Source organism: Gigantopelta aegis, chromosome 10, assembly GCF_016097555.1.
Source record: "Gigantopelta aegis isolate Gae_Host chromosome 10, Gae_host_genome, whole genome shotgun sequence".
Taxonomy (NCBI): Eukaryota; Metazoa; Mollusca; class Gastropoda; order Neomphalida; family Peltospiridae; genus Gigantopelta; species Gigantopelta aegis.
In genome coordinates, this window is record NC_054708.1 from 67734008 (window position 1) to 67750575 (window position 16568).

The window sequence follows — 16568 nt, forward strand, 5'->3', positions numbered from 1 at the left end:
CGCGGAGATCGCACAGGGCAAAAAGGATGTGATTATTTTCACCATGCCATGTTAGCATGTTGGGTCTGGGGTACTTGGGCAATGTGTCCCCCAGGATTTGAGTTCATCAGACTCAGAGAGTTGGCAAAATAATTTGGGGGCGAGAATGCTTGGGATAGTCTCTCCAATATATATATTTTTAATTCATTACATTCATTCTGGAGTACATAATATATGGGTGTCATGTACACATTATAGAAATATAAAAGAAAGATGTATCAAGACATATTTCTGTAATGTTTATTATTATTTTGATAATTTCAAATCTTTGATAAGAAGTTTTTGGGTGTTTTTTTATGAGAAGTATATACATGTATACATGTTTTAAAGAATGGATTACTCAATTTAAGAACCAATACATAATATGTAGCCTATTGTTGATTTATTTCACTTGACACAAGTTACATAAAAAGGTATCACTGATAAAAAAAGTAAGAAAAGCATGCACAAGTACATGCACATTTAGTGAATGATTTAACTAGTTATTGTTATTTCTATTTTTTCTTTTTTTGCTCGTACTAAAAGTGAAAAAAACAAACAGTCTGCAAATTAATTTACATTTTTTTAAAAGTGCACAGTAGTTTGCGTACATTGTAGTTCTGGATCTGCGGACCATTTGTTCCATTAAAAACTTACAGAAATTAGCGATGTTGAATTATTTAAAATTAATTTGACAGAAATTTGGGCGTCATTTTATAACACATCTTTACTTTTTAAAATTTTAACAATTGGGACGAAACATACTTAAAATGTTTATTCTCATCGGATATTGGGAGGTTATGGGGGTTTCCCAGGTCCTGGCAAGAAATTTGCAGGTTCTGTGCATGATCTGAATGGCACTTATTCAGTTATTGGCTATGCATTCATGTCAGGTTTAAGAGAATCAAATTTTGTGGTTGGTGGAAATACTTCACGGGTCATTGGGATTACCAGGAAGGTGCGGAAATGTTCATACATGTACCATTAAAAAAAAAAAACCCATCTAATAATCGTTGCATCCCTACTTGTTGTATGGCTGTCGATGTGGTGAGAACCCTTTCCACTTCTGAGCCAACATTCTATAAAAATGTGTTTTGGTCAATTATTTCAGTTTGGTATAACGTAAGAAGAAAAGTAAAAACAAACAACAACCAAAAACACAATTTTTATGGGTAATTTACAACACAAGCGGCTCAGAAATAAAGAACTTGTAGTATGAATAAAAGGCGTTCCCTGTGGGAAGGGCTAGACGTTAATTTTACACAAACATGGTATATATGCTGTTCTGTTTGTGGGAAAGTGCATATAAAAGACCCCTTGCTACTAATCGGAAATTGTATCCTTTTTAGCTAAACAATGTGCTGGGGTGTCATTAACCAAACAGTCCTTTACTTCCTATTTTCGTTATATTTGTATCCTAATTCTGGGGCGGGATTTAGCTCAGTCGGTTGAGTACTCGCCCGAGGTGCTTGCATCGTAGGATCGAACTACCTCAGTGGACCCATTCAGCTGATTGGGTTTTTTCTCGTTCCAACCAGTGCACCACAACTGGACAAAGGCCATGGTATGTGCTTTCCTGTCTGTGTGAAAGTGCATATAAAAGATCCCTTGCTGTATTAGGAAATGTTTGACATCAATATAAAGTGCATATAAAAGATCCCTTGCTGTATTACCAAATGTTTGACATCAAGTAGCCGATGATTAATTAATCAGTGTGCTCTAGTGGTGTCGTTAAACAAAACAAACTTCTTCGTATTCTAATTATATTTTTTCGAGTTATCATTTTATACTTATACTAGTTTTTTTTTTTTTTTTTTTAAAGTATAGGTTTTTTTTTAGATAGTCTCACAATGCCAATATATCGGGGGAAAAAAATTAAATGTTCCTTTCAAAAGAATTGGAAGAGGAGGTCGAGTGGTGAAAGGCAATGTAAAGATGTCTATTCAAGAGTTTCTACCATCAAGTACCCGTAGTTCAACTTTTACACAGAGTGGTCAATCTTTTGTGGAACAGACTGTACCAGAGCAAGCTGGTAAGATTTTGCCAAACAGTATATTTAAGCTACAGCTATTTGTGTTTAATTATGTTCCTTATTTATTAGTATGTTGTAAAATGTCTAAGTAGTTAGTTTTCAATCAATACATAAATTGGGGCGGGATATAGCCCAGTGGTAAAACGCTCGCTTGATGCGCAGTCGGTCTAGGATTGATCCCCGTTGGTGGGCTATTTCTCATTCCAGCCAGTGCACCACAACTGGTATATCAGAGGCCATAGTATGTGCTATCCTGTCTGTGGGATGGTGCATATAAAAAATCAATTGCTGCTAATTGAAAAGAGTAGCCCATGAAGTGGCGACAGCAGGTTTCCTCTCTCAATACGTGTGGTCCTTAACCATATGTCTGATGCCATATAACTGTCCATGAAATGTGTTGAGTGTGTCATTAAATAAAACATTTCCTTCAATACATAAATTGGTATGAACAAAGATTTTATGAGAGATATTTTCATTTTTATTGGAATAATAAAGTATAAGTAATTTTCAGGTTCTTCAACTTATCAGAATTAAAAAAAAATACGAGTTGAAAAATGGTCAGAGCTTCAACCAAAGTTAGTTCAGATTGGAACAGTCTGTTCATTTCTGCCAGTAGTGTCCATCTGCTGCTCGTGTGGGTCAACAGTGGAACAAATTATAAAGTGTTCTGACTGTGGTATTGCTTGATATGGAGAATAATGGTTAAAACGTTTTTAAAATAAATATTTTTGGCAATGTTTATTTTAATTCATTCGTCTTAGTGGCAGGATCTGTAGCCTGTTATTTCCTTGTCATATTGTAATACTTACTCAGAAACCAGATGGTGGATGAAGACCTTTAGCAGCTGGAATTTTAAAGAGTCATGTGCCTCGGTTTCCAGGACATTTCCGTAGAGATAGTAGCGCGAAGATTCCTGTGAACATGTCGGTAGGTCATTTTTATCATACAAAAAAAAGTGTTTTTAAAAGATAAAACTTACACAGCAAGTGGGATTTCAGACAAAATTGCTGTCGATGATATTATAGATTTGTAAATTCATATTAAATGTACTCTTAAAGCTAATTTTAAGTTTTTTTTTAAAATATATTGGGGTTTCTGGCAAAGGCCGAAAGGGTAAAATGGGTATGGCGTCATACCCAAATTGTTTTGCAAATTTTATTTTTTTAAGTTACTGTCTTACTGTATAATTTTGTTAACCCTAATCCTAACCCTAAACCTAACCCATTTTCTTTCTGGGAAGGCCCCCCACCCACCCATACCCCATATCGAATGTGGTTGTATTCAGCACACTCATTGTAAATATCCAATTTCATAGTGCCATAGCCTACCCAAAAAATTCTTTCTGGCAGACAGACTGACAATGAATCATGTAATAATTATCATCTTCTTTTTTTTGTTTAACAACACCACTAGAGCACATTGGATGTCAAACATTTGGTCATTTTAACATATAATCTTAGAGAGTATTTTTCCAAGGGATCTTTTATGTGCACCATCCCACAGACAGGATAACACTGATTGATAATATCAATGATATACCATTCGTGGTGCACTGGCTGGAACAAGAAATAATAGCTCAATGGGTCCACTGATGGGGGTTGATCCTAGGCTGACTGCGCATTAGGTGGACACTTTACCACTGGGCTACGTCCCGCCCTGCAATAATTATCACTTCTTTTCGTCAAAATGATTTATATCGTCAACATCCCTAACTGCGTTATACTTCCAACTCCGTTCAGTGTGTTTTCTCGTGCACTGTTCGCGCAATCAACATCCCTAACTGCGTTATGCTTCCAACTCCGTTCAGTGTGTTTTCTCGTGCACTGTTCGCGCAATCAACATCCCTAATTGCATTATGCTTCCAACTCCGTTCAGTTTGTTTTCTCGTGCACTGTTCGCACAATCAACATCCCTAACTGCGTTATGCTTCCAACTCTGTTCAGTTTGTTTTCTCGTGCACTGTTCGCGTAATCAACATCCCTAACTGCGTTATGCTTCCAACTCCGTTCAGTTTGTTTTCTCGTGCACTGTTCGCGCAGTCAACATCCCTAACTGCGTTATACTTCCAACTCCGTTCACTTTGTTTTCTCATGCACTATTCATGTAATCAACATCCCTAACTGCGTTATGTTCGCGCAATGAACATCCGATTTGTTGTCGTGTACTTGCTGTTTATTTGTGAGGTTTTTCTTCACAGTTGTAGAACATTTTCATTAACAATAAACTTCAGACAAGTAAGTATATAAATATAAAACTTAACAAACCCTTAAAACCATTAATTTTAGTAAGTTGTTTTTGTTTATTCCTAAAAATGACCGATATCGGGTCCACATGACTCATAGAAATTTACTTACAATGGAGGAAGATGAATTAACATTCGGTTTGTGTCACATGACCTCACACCTGCCAGATTAACAAGACATATACACGGTTATATGGCATCATACATATGGTTAAGGACCACATAGATTTTGAGAGAGAAAACCTGCTATCGCCACTTAATGGGCTACTCTTTCCGATTAGCAGCAAGGGATCTTTTATATGCACCATCCCACATACAGGGTAGTACATACCACGTCCTCTGATATACCAGTCATGGTGTTCTGGTTGGAACGAGAAATAGCCCAATGGGCCCACCGACGGGGATTGATCCCATACCGACCGCACATTGAGTGAATGCTGTACCACTGGGCTCAAATTATTGGTGGCAGTTCTTGTAAAAGTGTTTAAAACAATTATGAATACACTTAATAGCAAAAATATATTAATGTTTCAAACAGTGTGGATGTATTAGTTTGTTTCATTACTAAGACACTAAATTATTGGAGACCTTACATTATCACTTTAAGATAAACTCAATATCATTATAGCTCCTTGCATTATAATGTTGTAATTCTACATTAATTATATATGTTATGTTACTCTCTTTTGTTTTTCTAAGTGGCAGATCGGAAAATTGCATCAAAAAATAAAAAGAGGTTGTCTGCAGGTGAGTCACAGCCGACATACATTCATGTTTTTATTTAAAAACAATTTAATGCTTTTGGAAGAGATTGGGGATTTTTTGAGGGAGGGGTTTTTGAAGGTTGTTTTGGGGTGGTTTTTTTTACATTTTCAGGTTCTGTATATACCGGTAATAGGATTCAGAATACAAAATAGTATTGAATATTATACTTTTACCTTGTGAAAGATGAATAACAAGAATTTAACTGACACTTCATGAGGAATGTCAAGGAATCCTTGTATTACAGACCAGATAACTGATAACCAGCAAGAAAGAAAGAAATGTTTTATTTAACGACGCATATTTTATTTACGGTTATATGGCATCAGACATATGGTTAAGGACCACACAGATTTTGAGAGGAAACCCACTGTCGCCACTACATGGGCTACTCTTTCCGATTAGCAGCAAGGGATCTTTTTTTGCGCTTCCCACAGGCAGGATAGCACAAACCATGGCCTTTGTTGAACCAGTTATGGATCTCTGGTCGGTGCAAGTGGTTTACACCTACCCATTGAGCCTTGCGGAGCACTCACTCAGGGTTTGGAGTCGGTATCTGGATTAAAAATCCCATGCCTCGACTGGGATCCGAACCCAGTACCTACCAGCCTGTAGAGCGATGGCCTAACCAGTACGCCACCAAGGCCGGTTGGCATCCAAAGGAAGGATACATTTAGTACTGAGTATCTTGTTTCACTTCTTTTACGGTAATTCCAGTAGGACTTCTGATCATATTTGTTATTATTATTATTATAGATTTTTCATTGCATTTATTTCTGTTTATTGTGTGTTTCAGATGTGTACATTCAAGAAAAAATAATTGAAAAAAGAAAAATTGGCAAGAGGACTGAATATTTAGTTAAGTGGGAGGATTTGATTCAGATAACAATACCTGGGAACCACAAGAAAATATTTTGGACCAAACTTTAATCAATGAATTTAATAACTTAAACAAGTAAAATACACATAACATCAAAATTTATCCATCTTCAGGCATTGAAATAAGTTGAGAACAGTTGTTCAGGTTACGACTTATCGGTAAAGTTGAGAATTTCTTGATGAAAGTGAAGTAATTAGTAGTGAACGTTTCTAGTGTTCAAGTTTGTTTTATTCACAATTTCATTTTTAAACCAAAAAGAAAAAGTATTGACGTTTTGACTCATTGCTTTTTATTTATTTATTTTATACTAGCTATTAAACACAACATATATAAATGTATGTAATAAATGTGAGTGTGTGTGAGTGTGTGTGTGTGTCTGCCAGTGGAACAATAAAGGAATTTTTATACTTCTGAAATGAAAAAAACCCTGACTTGGTAAAATATTGAAACTGAAAGTGAGGAAATCTGAAAGGGGAAATCAGTGCCTCTGAAATATGTGACACCTACATACAAAGTATTAATACAATGAGAACAATGATATGAATAAATCACAAATATACTATACTGCTCATCATGCATGTATGTAAGGAATTTAACAGCAATAATAATCGGAATCGTGAACTTGATAAATGTGTGGTAACCTATAGGTTACCAGGACCGTGTTTTGTAGTAACCTGTAAATGGGTTTCCAGACACATTCCTTATTTCAATGCCTGATCATGAGACACTGATGTAAATCATTCTAGAATATATAAGTTTGTCTTAATGTTTCTCAACCATTTGTAATCAAAGATATTATCGTTTTTAAATTATGCTCTGTAGTTGTTTGTATTTATGTAGCCAAATCCATAGCAACTAATTTGATCATTTTATGTTATGGATGTGCAATAGTTCACCAAGTAATTCTGTTCTTCATAACCATTAACATAAGTTTTTAAAATGAGCCTGAGAAATTAAATATTCTTATCTGAACAACATTGTTTAACTTTATATTTGGTAAACAAATACTGCATTAGACAATTGCTTTCTATTAAATACTGGTATAAAAGGAAAATCCTGATACCAATTGAAATCCAAATTTAAAGTTGAAATTGTTGCCACACTGAAACATAACACAAATCTGGGTACCTCATTTGTAGAGGTTTTGGCGAAAGTGACAGATTTTGTAGGGGTTAATGTCCCCAATAATATTATTGAAAACCCCTGGACATTAACCCTGCCCATTTTGCCATTTCAAATTCGGCACATAGTATTAGGGACTAATAACCCAGTTATTAAAAAGACTTTATTTCAAGATACCAGTAATGACATTTATAATAATTTTACCCATATTATTATACAGATGGGTCCAAGGATCCAATATCTGGAAGGACAGGATCTAATTGATGAAATATTGATATTTTGTTTTCAACTTTTGGATGGAGAAAATGAAATTATTCTAGAAGGGGTACCGGCCCATATAGGAATTTTTGTAATTGAAATGGCTGACTGCCTTGCCAAAGAGGCTCTATTAGAATTTTCAGTTAACAAAAATATATGCCTAGGCATGTCAGAAATCATGTCCCTTACTACATCAAAGCTTAATAAAAATTGGCAGGAGGAGTAGGACCAAACCACAAGATATTGGCACCAAGCTTTGAAAACGAGGGTAGATGCCCCTGGTCCAGTTCGAGAGAATAATAAAAACACAAAAATTATTACAAAGTAAGAACAGGGATGTCGGCTGCCCTGGCATTTGTACAGAATGGGGCTAAAAGAATCCCCTAATTGTTTAATTTGTAAAGTTGAAGAAGATGTCAAGCATTTCTTAATAATTTGACCAATATCGCTCCATATGTTTTGGTATTCTTCAAGGTTTAGGACTCCACCCAACTCCCAGGGAACTACTCTGCCCCAACAAAACAAATAGTGATGTTGTTTTTAAAGCAGTGTTGCAACATGTCATGGACACTGGGGTGCCAATATAATGGGCACTGGCCCTTGCATACAATAAAATAACTTCATTTATGGAATAATAAGGTGGAAATGGGCTCTCCACCATGAGGTAACAGGTACTGACACTCGGTGGTGGGGTAGTTCCTTGTCCCCCTGGAAAAGTAAATCAAATAAAAATAAACTTAAATTACAACTCCTTCCCACCACGAGCTAACGGGTACTGACACTTGGGATGGAGTAGGACCTGTTCTTTACACAGATTCCCCCCCCCCCCCCCCCCCCCCCCATTTTTGCTTGTACATGCAGTGAGGTGATGGAAGCCCATCAGAAATGTGTGAATAGGTTGAAGTAGAACTGAATTTATTTTTCTAAATGAAGAAAATTTCAATATGCTTTTTTTATATAGCATTGGTTGAAATGAGTTTTCTTTTTTGTGTGCTAAATATTATTTTATAGTAAAAGACATATATTTATAAAATGTATAAGTATGTTAAAAGCACTTTTAAAACTGGAGATATAATGCAGTTTTGCAATTAATATGTTTAGGTATATGTGGGACAATTGGATTGTGATTCCAGTAAAAAAAATAAAAAATACTAGGTATGCTTTGTTGTTTAATAAATACAATGTACTTTTAAAAAAAAAAATATTGTTCTGGTTTTTAAAATGTCTGGTGTATTTTCGATGAAAGGGATGTTGTTTTAATCACACTCCAGCACATTGTTCAGTCAGTGGCTATTAGCTGCTTGAATTATTTTGTGAAAAAAAATATGGCCTTTGATAACTACAGCTCTGATGATATTTGAGACGGATGTTTTTCTTAATTACAGGTAAATCACTGGCTATTAGTTGTAAAACAATATTTATTGCACACCATGCTTCATCGTATTGGTTACTTTTCATTTAGTAGCAAGGGTCTTTTATACACACCTTCCCACAGACATGATGGCATACCCGGTATATAAAAAAGTACGTGTGGTACAAATCTTACATGGTACTGGTAATGGTACTATAGACTTTTGAAGGAGCAAAGAACAATGCCAAAGAGAAAAGGTGTGCCATTTTGAACGGTCGGTAAAAAAAGAAAGATCAAGAGCTAACATAGTTTTTGATTTTAGTGAGTCGAGAGTAGCTCGTTAATTAAACCTATTTGATGCTGGTGTGTCTCCCTAGGTTGCCCATAGGGCCCTTAAAAGGGCCCGACCGCTTCTGGTCGAATGGATGAATAGTTAGTCACGTAATACTTCACTGAATGGTATGTCTGGCATATAGTTTGCCCCAGTTAATGATTATATCTGTAAAAACAAGTCAAAACATTTTAAAGCCTAATTTTTATTAGGTTATTTAATGCAAACAGTTCATTTCACTATCAGAAAAAAACCTTCATCCTTGGAAGAAATCCAACACACATATATGTTTGTTTACTTAGGTTGTACCATCAACACTAATAACAACTCGGGTATATCTGAAACGGATCTTGCAATCAAAATATTTTTATTCAGGTTCCAAATATCATTTTCTGGGTCCGTCTACATCTGATATGTAATATAGTCTTATTATTTGAGATTAATAAAACCGGTCCTAGTCTATAATTGAAATCTGGGGCATCAATCGTAATAATAACTCTGACAAATTACATGCAAAAACTACATGAAATATTTAGCAAATTAAACCAATATTGCATGCAAAAAATGAGTAAGGCAGATGCCAACAAATAAACGAAATCCGAGTCCAAATGGACCAATCTGACAATAACGTTAGTGAGCCAGTAGATGATGATGGTGATGACTTTACAAAATAAACCAACAGGCAAAAGAAACTTGTCACTTTTAAAATAAGTTTATCTGAATTAAAGATACTGCAATAAGTTTGAAAGTAATGAGAAAACATTCGCCCTGTGTTTCGGAAAAGTCACCGTTTCCGGATTTATTGAATTTCGTGCAGTCATGAAAAATGTGAAAAACAGTATAATTTGAATTTGTTAAAAATGCTCGTGCATGATTGTTGCATAAATACCGGTGTGGGACAAAGCAAGGAAGCAGTATCAAAAAGAACATCAGAGAGATGCCGATATTTACCCAAACAGAACGCAACAGAGCTATCGGTATGGCCGATATGGGGGCCTCTCAACGGCAGATTGCAAGAACCTTCAACTGCAGTCAAGCCGCCATCAGCGACTTGTTGAGCCGTTATCAGCAGACAGGCCAGGCACAAGACCGTGCAAGATCGGGAAGACCATGGGTCACAACGCCAGCTGAAGACCGCTACATCTGGACAGTCCACCTGCGGAACCGATTCGTGACGGCGATGTCAACGGCGGCGACGACTCTGGGACACCCCATCAGCAGACGAACAGTCTTACGACGACTCCGCAAGGGCTGGTACCTCTACACCGTCAACGCACATTACAATGGGCACGAACTGTACATCGGTGGCAGCGACGTGATTGGGAAAGGGTGCTGTTCACTGATGAAAACCGCTTCAACATGTTCCGAAATTATGGCCGAGTTCGTGTTTATCGACGTAGGGGAGAGCGACTGGCGCCGAACTGCATCCAAGATGTGCACCCTTTTGGCGGAGGCGGCGTCATGGTATGGGGCGATATTTGCGCTCAACGGACAACAAGGCCTCTCATCATCCGTGGAAATCTGACTGGTCAAAGATACAGGGATGAAGTTTTGCGACCTGTTGTTGTGCCATTCTTGCGTCAACAGCCTAGGGGTACCCTTTGCAGCAGGACAATGCACGACCTCATACAGCCAGACTTGTTCAGGATTATCTCAACAACGTTAACGTCAACGTATTGCCTTGGCCATCATGTTCTCCAGACATGAATCCCATAGAGCATCTCTGGGATCATCTTGATCGACAGTTGAGACAACGCGTACCTCCCCCAGCAAATCGACAGTAGTTTGAACAGGTTTTGTTGGATGTTTGGCGCAAAATTCCTGCTGACGTCATCCGGCGACTGACGACATCCATGAGGAGACGTGTTTTGGCGTATATTGATGCAAGGGGTGGTCACACACGCTATTGAGGACATATCTTGTCCCATGATTTGACGTTAGACGCACCTTTTGAAGGGACTGATTGTATAATGTTTAATTTTGACCCCTTGGCTCTTTCGCTCGGCCTTATAGCAAGTGCACTATCGATATGGCAATGCTTTTTTTGTAAAGACATTGGAAAATTATTCCTTTCATTAAAATAATCATCATATAGATAGATAAATCTGTCTTGGTTTTTCTTTATGGACCTGCTGAACGAAGTGATAAGTTTCTTTTGCCTGTTGGTTTAAGAATGTCTGTATGAACAATCAGATTGTGATATTACTGACTGAATTATTATTAGCAATAACAAATTTGAAGCGCGATAAGAGCCCAGGACTGGATGTCATCTTAAATGAATTTCTTATTGAATACAAAGAATTTTTATTTCCTATTATTTAAGATATGTTTAACATTATTTTAAATGTAGGCATTTTTCCTGCTGCTTGGAGTGTTGCAGTTAGTGTCCGTTTTTAAAAAGAGGAATACCTCCGATCCCAATAATTACAGGGGTATCAGTTTGCTTAGCGCTCTCGGAAAATTATTTACTTATATCCTTGATAAAAGACTGTTAGACTGGTCGGAAGAATTTAACAAAATCAGCGACGCACAGTTTGGATTTTGTAGAGGTTTGGGCACTTAAGATGCAATTTTTAGTTTATCTTCCATTATCACAAAAAAACACTGCAGATAAAACTAGACTTTACTGCTGCTTTATTGATTATAAAAAAGGATTTGACTCTGTTAATAGAATAAACCTATGGTTTAACTTTTCCAGAACTGGAATTCGAGGCAAATGTCTAAAGATTATTAAATATATATATAAATTTGTCAAATCCTGTGTTAGTATAGGGGAGTTCGTTCTCATTTCTTTAGTAATGATATCGGTTTAATGCAGGTGGAAATTTTGTCACGCATTTTGTATTCTTCTTATGTAAATGATATAATGATTTGTTATTCGAGATTGTAGACCACTTTACTTACCTTGGATTAGGCTTTAACATATTTATTTTAAAAACGTTTTAACCATTATTCTCCACATCAAGCAATATTTAATTAAAAGCGCACGCACGTAAACGGTGGACAGTGACACATGCACCCTTCAGAGTCCGACCTGGGCCGGTAACAAGCGAAGGGTGGTTTGGTGCTATGTAATTTGAAATGTCCCGTAGGATTATAGCCAAAAAGAAATGGTGCGCATTTCTATCAAGGAAGTTCGGCGCAATTTTGAACGGTCTGTCAAAAGGTAAAGAAGGGAGCTACATATAGTTTTGGAGTTTAGTATGCCGAGCGTAGCTAATCAAACCAACAGCTGAGAGTCTTATATATACATGCATGCATTTATCTAAAGTCAGGATATTAGTTAAAAAACGCCATTTGGAAGGAAAATACCCGAGGTCTTAGGCCTACTCCTGACCACTTTCGAAAACCGTGTCATTCTAGCGCGACCAGAGATGACCCTTTCTTATTGCAAGTGGGTCCTTAAAAATTCACCTACATCTAGGCTTAACAAAATAACTTTAAAAAGAAATAAATAGTAACATTTAAAGTTTTTCTTTATTAAAAAAGTAAAATGGAAAACGAAAGATTGTACATTACAGCATACAGTTCACAACGTAACTACTTGGTGACACAGTCTTAGAAGATATTTTGTTTAAATACGTAATCTTGCCATGAAGTATAATATAACAAGTTTAAAACTGAACAATTTATATTATATAAGCATACAAATTTTCTTTAGAATTATTGTCCAAGTTTTATGTTTTCTTTTAAATGCAGTAAATACTAGTATATTTTGTTTTTATTAACTTTGTTTTTCGTTTAAAAGAAACGTTGAAAATATCAGCACCACATGTATAAGTATTGATACATGTTTAATGCTTTTCACGCATGGTATGATGCTACTATAACCAATGCAAAGTCGATCCGGTTTTGCGTCGACCGCATTTGTGTTTTATAAGACCTAATAATACGAATTCAACCTAATCGTTCTGAGAAACCGTTTACTGTCTAGTGGTACTTGAGCAACTCGATCAGTTGTATTGGACACTGGACTGTTGATGACGGTGTAGAAAGCCGTCTATGTATAGGAGATGGTTGATATTTCTGTATGACATTCCAGCACGCACGATGAACGTGATTATATCGATCACCTGATCCTCTTAGTCGGAGTCGATCCCTATATTGATTAACACTTCACATGTCCACATGATGGATGTGCATCTATTACAAGTGGTTTTATTGTCGAATCTATATCTTTCTCTCCTCCCTCTTTGTCTCTCTGTCTGCCTGTCTGTCTGTCCCTTTGTTTCATCATGTGTATATATGTACATGTTAGTACGTGCATGTGTATACGTATGTGTACGTGTGTATGTATGTGTGTGCGTGTGTATACATGTGTGTATCTGTGTGTGTACGTGTGTATATACGTGTGTGTCTGTGTACATCTCTCTCTCTCACCCCTCTCTCTTTGTGTGTGTGTGTGTGTGTGATTCTCTCGAGTTATGCAAGAGGTATTTGTAATATTTAAGTATTACAAATAATTTAAAAGTATTTCTTACACACCCGTTGGTGAGAACATCATGACTTATTTTTGATAACACATGGGTTGTTTACACACGTCTGTTAAAGCCGCACACCCTAGTTCCATCCAGCGAAAATAAATTATATTTTGGTTAATCTACAAACCTGTAACACACTTAGATCACGCTTTTATCAAATGGAGTGAAAAAGCAGGTTTTATATCGATAAATACCATGGGAATCCCCATGTCCCAATTGCTTGAAATAATTTTGAAAGTTAGTATTCTGATGTCACCGGTAGAAGCACAACAATGCCTACGTCACGACAAATTTCACAGACTTGGGGTGCGTTCGTTTCACCTCTTGGTTGTATCCTCTCTCCAGATATCGTAAGACTTAGCAAAATTATTGGTTTTAAGGGTTTGTAACGTTTTGTATTGAGACACTTACTTGTGTGAACTTTATTGTTACTGAAAATGTTCACGAACTGTGAAAAAAAATCTCACAAATGAACAACAACAAATCGGATGTTGATTGCGCGAACCGTGCACGAGAAAACAAACCGAACCAAAATGATAACGGTCACGTGATATACCAACGTCTGTGACATTAAAAATAGATTGGACCTCGCTTGCTTAACGGTTTTTTCTCGACAACACGTTTTGTGAAAAAATGCAAAAAATGCATTTCGTGGTTTTACAAACATCAGGATTACCAAAAAGCACTTCAGGTGAATGGAAATGTGTATTCTAAATAATAAAATGTAAGTAAAGTGCAATTTTATTTTTGAAAAATGGGGTTTAATAGCGAAAAACAACGCCGTAATGGTTAATAAATAAACGTAACTAGGGTGTGTCCCTTTAACAAATTCAAGACTGGCTGCTTCTAGGTGATGACCAGGTCACAAGTGCCATGCATCCAATGAAAAACAATACGGTGGAAATAGATTACACTGTGACGTATAGTTAACCTGACAATCATGTGTCTGTGACGCGTAAGTTAGCTACAAGTGCAATGGCTGTAAATAACTTTTAGTAAAAAAAGATGTTAAAATTTGCTTAAAACCTGGTTTTTCAGGATATGTAAGAAATAGAATAATACATTCGTGTCCGTTAGATACATTTTAAAACAACTCGTTGTGAGATAAATGATATCCAACGGCCACTCCTGTATTATTCTCTATTTATCGCAAGTAAATGTTAAAATAAGGAAATATTGCACTTGCAACTACAATAATGCACCTCTAAACAACAGGTCAAACGGATTTCAATGGGTCACTTTAAATTACTGCTCTTTCCAACAATACATCTGTTGTTTGTTATTCTGTTGTTTATATACACTATTTATAGACGCGCCATTTTATGCTTGTAGGGGTACAAATACATGATAAAAAAGATCACAGACATATTGCTATTTTGTTTTGTTGTATCAACATTATTACTTTTTAGTTCATACCAAGAATGAAATAAAAAAGCTATAAGAATACGTGAAGGAATATTCCTTAAACATAAGGGAATACGGTGTCAGATGGAAATTCAATATATTAATAGACACATTTTATGGATAAAGAAATATTATTTAAACAAAACTAACTAGGACCCGAAAACCAAAATCAGAAGAAAACATATATTCTATATAAATACAAAACAAATGCTCATTTCAGAGATATTTGTTGGATGAAAGCCCATACAATATGAGCGGTTTTAAGGCTCTACCCTAATTATTAGGCAGTCTGAACTATTTTACATCTAATATAGGGTGGTTATTATTATTATTATTATTTTCTTTTTATTATTATTATTATTATTTTTTTATTTTTTTTACTGTTCAATAACAAATTACCGAACTTTTAACCTTTTTTTCAACAAATTAATGGACGACGGTAACCTACGGACATTAGTGTGAGAAAAGACTGTGGGGTGTAATGGGGGGGGGGGGGGGAGGGGCTGAAGGAAGTTAGTGGAATAGTAATAATAATAATAAACACAAAAGAAACACCGCAAACCCACCCCCCAAAAAACCACCCATCACAAAAAAAAACCCAACCACCTCCCCCCACACCCACACCCCAGCAACAACAACAAAAAAACAAACCCACACCAACACCAACAAAAACCAAAGGAAAAAACATCCACCGACACTAAATTGTGAAATTAAGAAATCTGAAACCACAATAAAGCTGCCCATGACCGGTTAACAATATAAATCCCATTCCCGTGTGTGGCCGCATTCTGGGATGACGATTTACACATCTACAGCGACGGGAACACTAGAAGACCCAGGTTGCAGTCACTCTGGGGTCAGACGTCGGCAAGTCTTTGTTTGCACAACAATTGAAATATAGTCGAGTCTCTTCTGTGGCACATATCACGCCATGTACCGGTTTCGTTTAAAAGGGTGATATTTTTTAAAGTCACAATCTCTCCCCTCCTTATTTAAGATATTTTATTAGCGTAAGTGGAGTAGAGGGTAGTTTCTCCCACTCCCGAACTACGAATAAGTACCATTTTATAGTCCGTTTGCATCAAACGTGAACCGAAGAATTGGCTTATAACTACATGTATATACTAAATATAATAATGTTAAAACAATTTTGTGTAAATAAAAAAGTTTCTTAACAAATTACCATCAAATTATATATATATATATATATATATATATATATATATATATATATATATATATATATATATATATTAAATCACATTTTTAATATAGAGGTGAAGATAAACTGCTGGAATGGCCAAGGTATGCAGCTTTACTTGAAGTGATGTAGTGAACGATAATGTAGTACCCAGAGAATAAAGGCAGGACTACACGTGTAAGTGCTTTACCTCGGCTGTTACATCAGTTGCCTTCATTCCTGTATCAAAAAAGAGAGGTTTAGCCTGTATTTTTTGTGGTAATTTTTAAAGATATCTTATTATTATTATTTTTAAATTTATTATTATTATTATTATTATTATTATGTTTTAAATTTTGTATTTACTTTGAGATTTTTTTTTTACTGGAGTTTGTATGGGTTTAACTTTTAATCATATGTTTATGTAGTTTTTTTCTACGAGTTGTACTTGTAGCATTATATTACAGACTTACAGGATTATAGTTTGACACTAGGAAACGGATTATA

General features: G+C 36.0%; 1 long non-coding RNA gene across 2 annotated transcripts; it reads left to right on the plus strand.

The window, feature by feature from the left end:
• Positions 1-1708: 1708 nt before the first annotated feature.
• Positions 1709-8504, plus strand: LOC121384216. Of its 2 annotated transcripts, XR_005959359.1 has the most exons (4): positions 1709-2050; positions 2864-2977; positions 4992-5039; positions 5851-8504. It is a non-coding gene; the product is annotated as an uncharacterized LOC121384216 (long non-coding RNA). The 2 variants fall into 2 exon arrangements; XR_005959360.1 differs by lacking the exon at positions 4992-5039.
• Positions 8505-16568: the final 8064 nt, after the last annotated feature.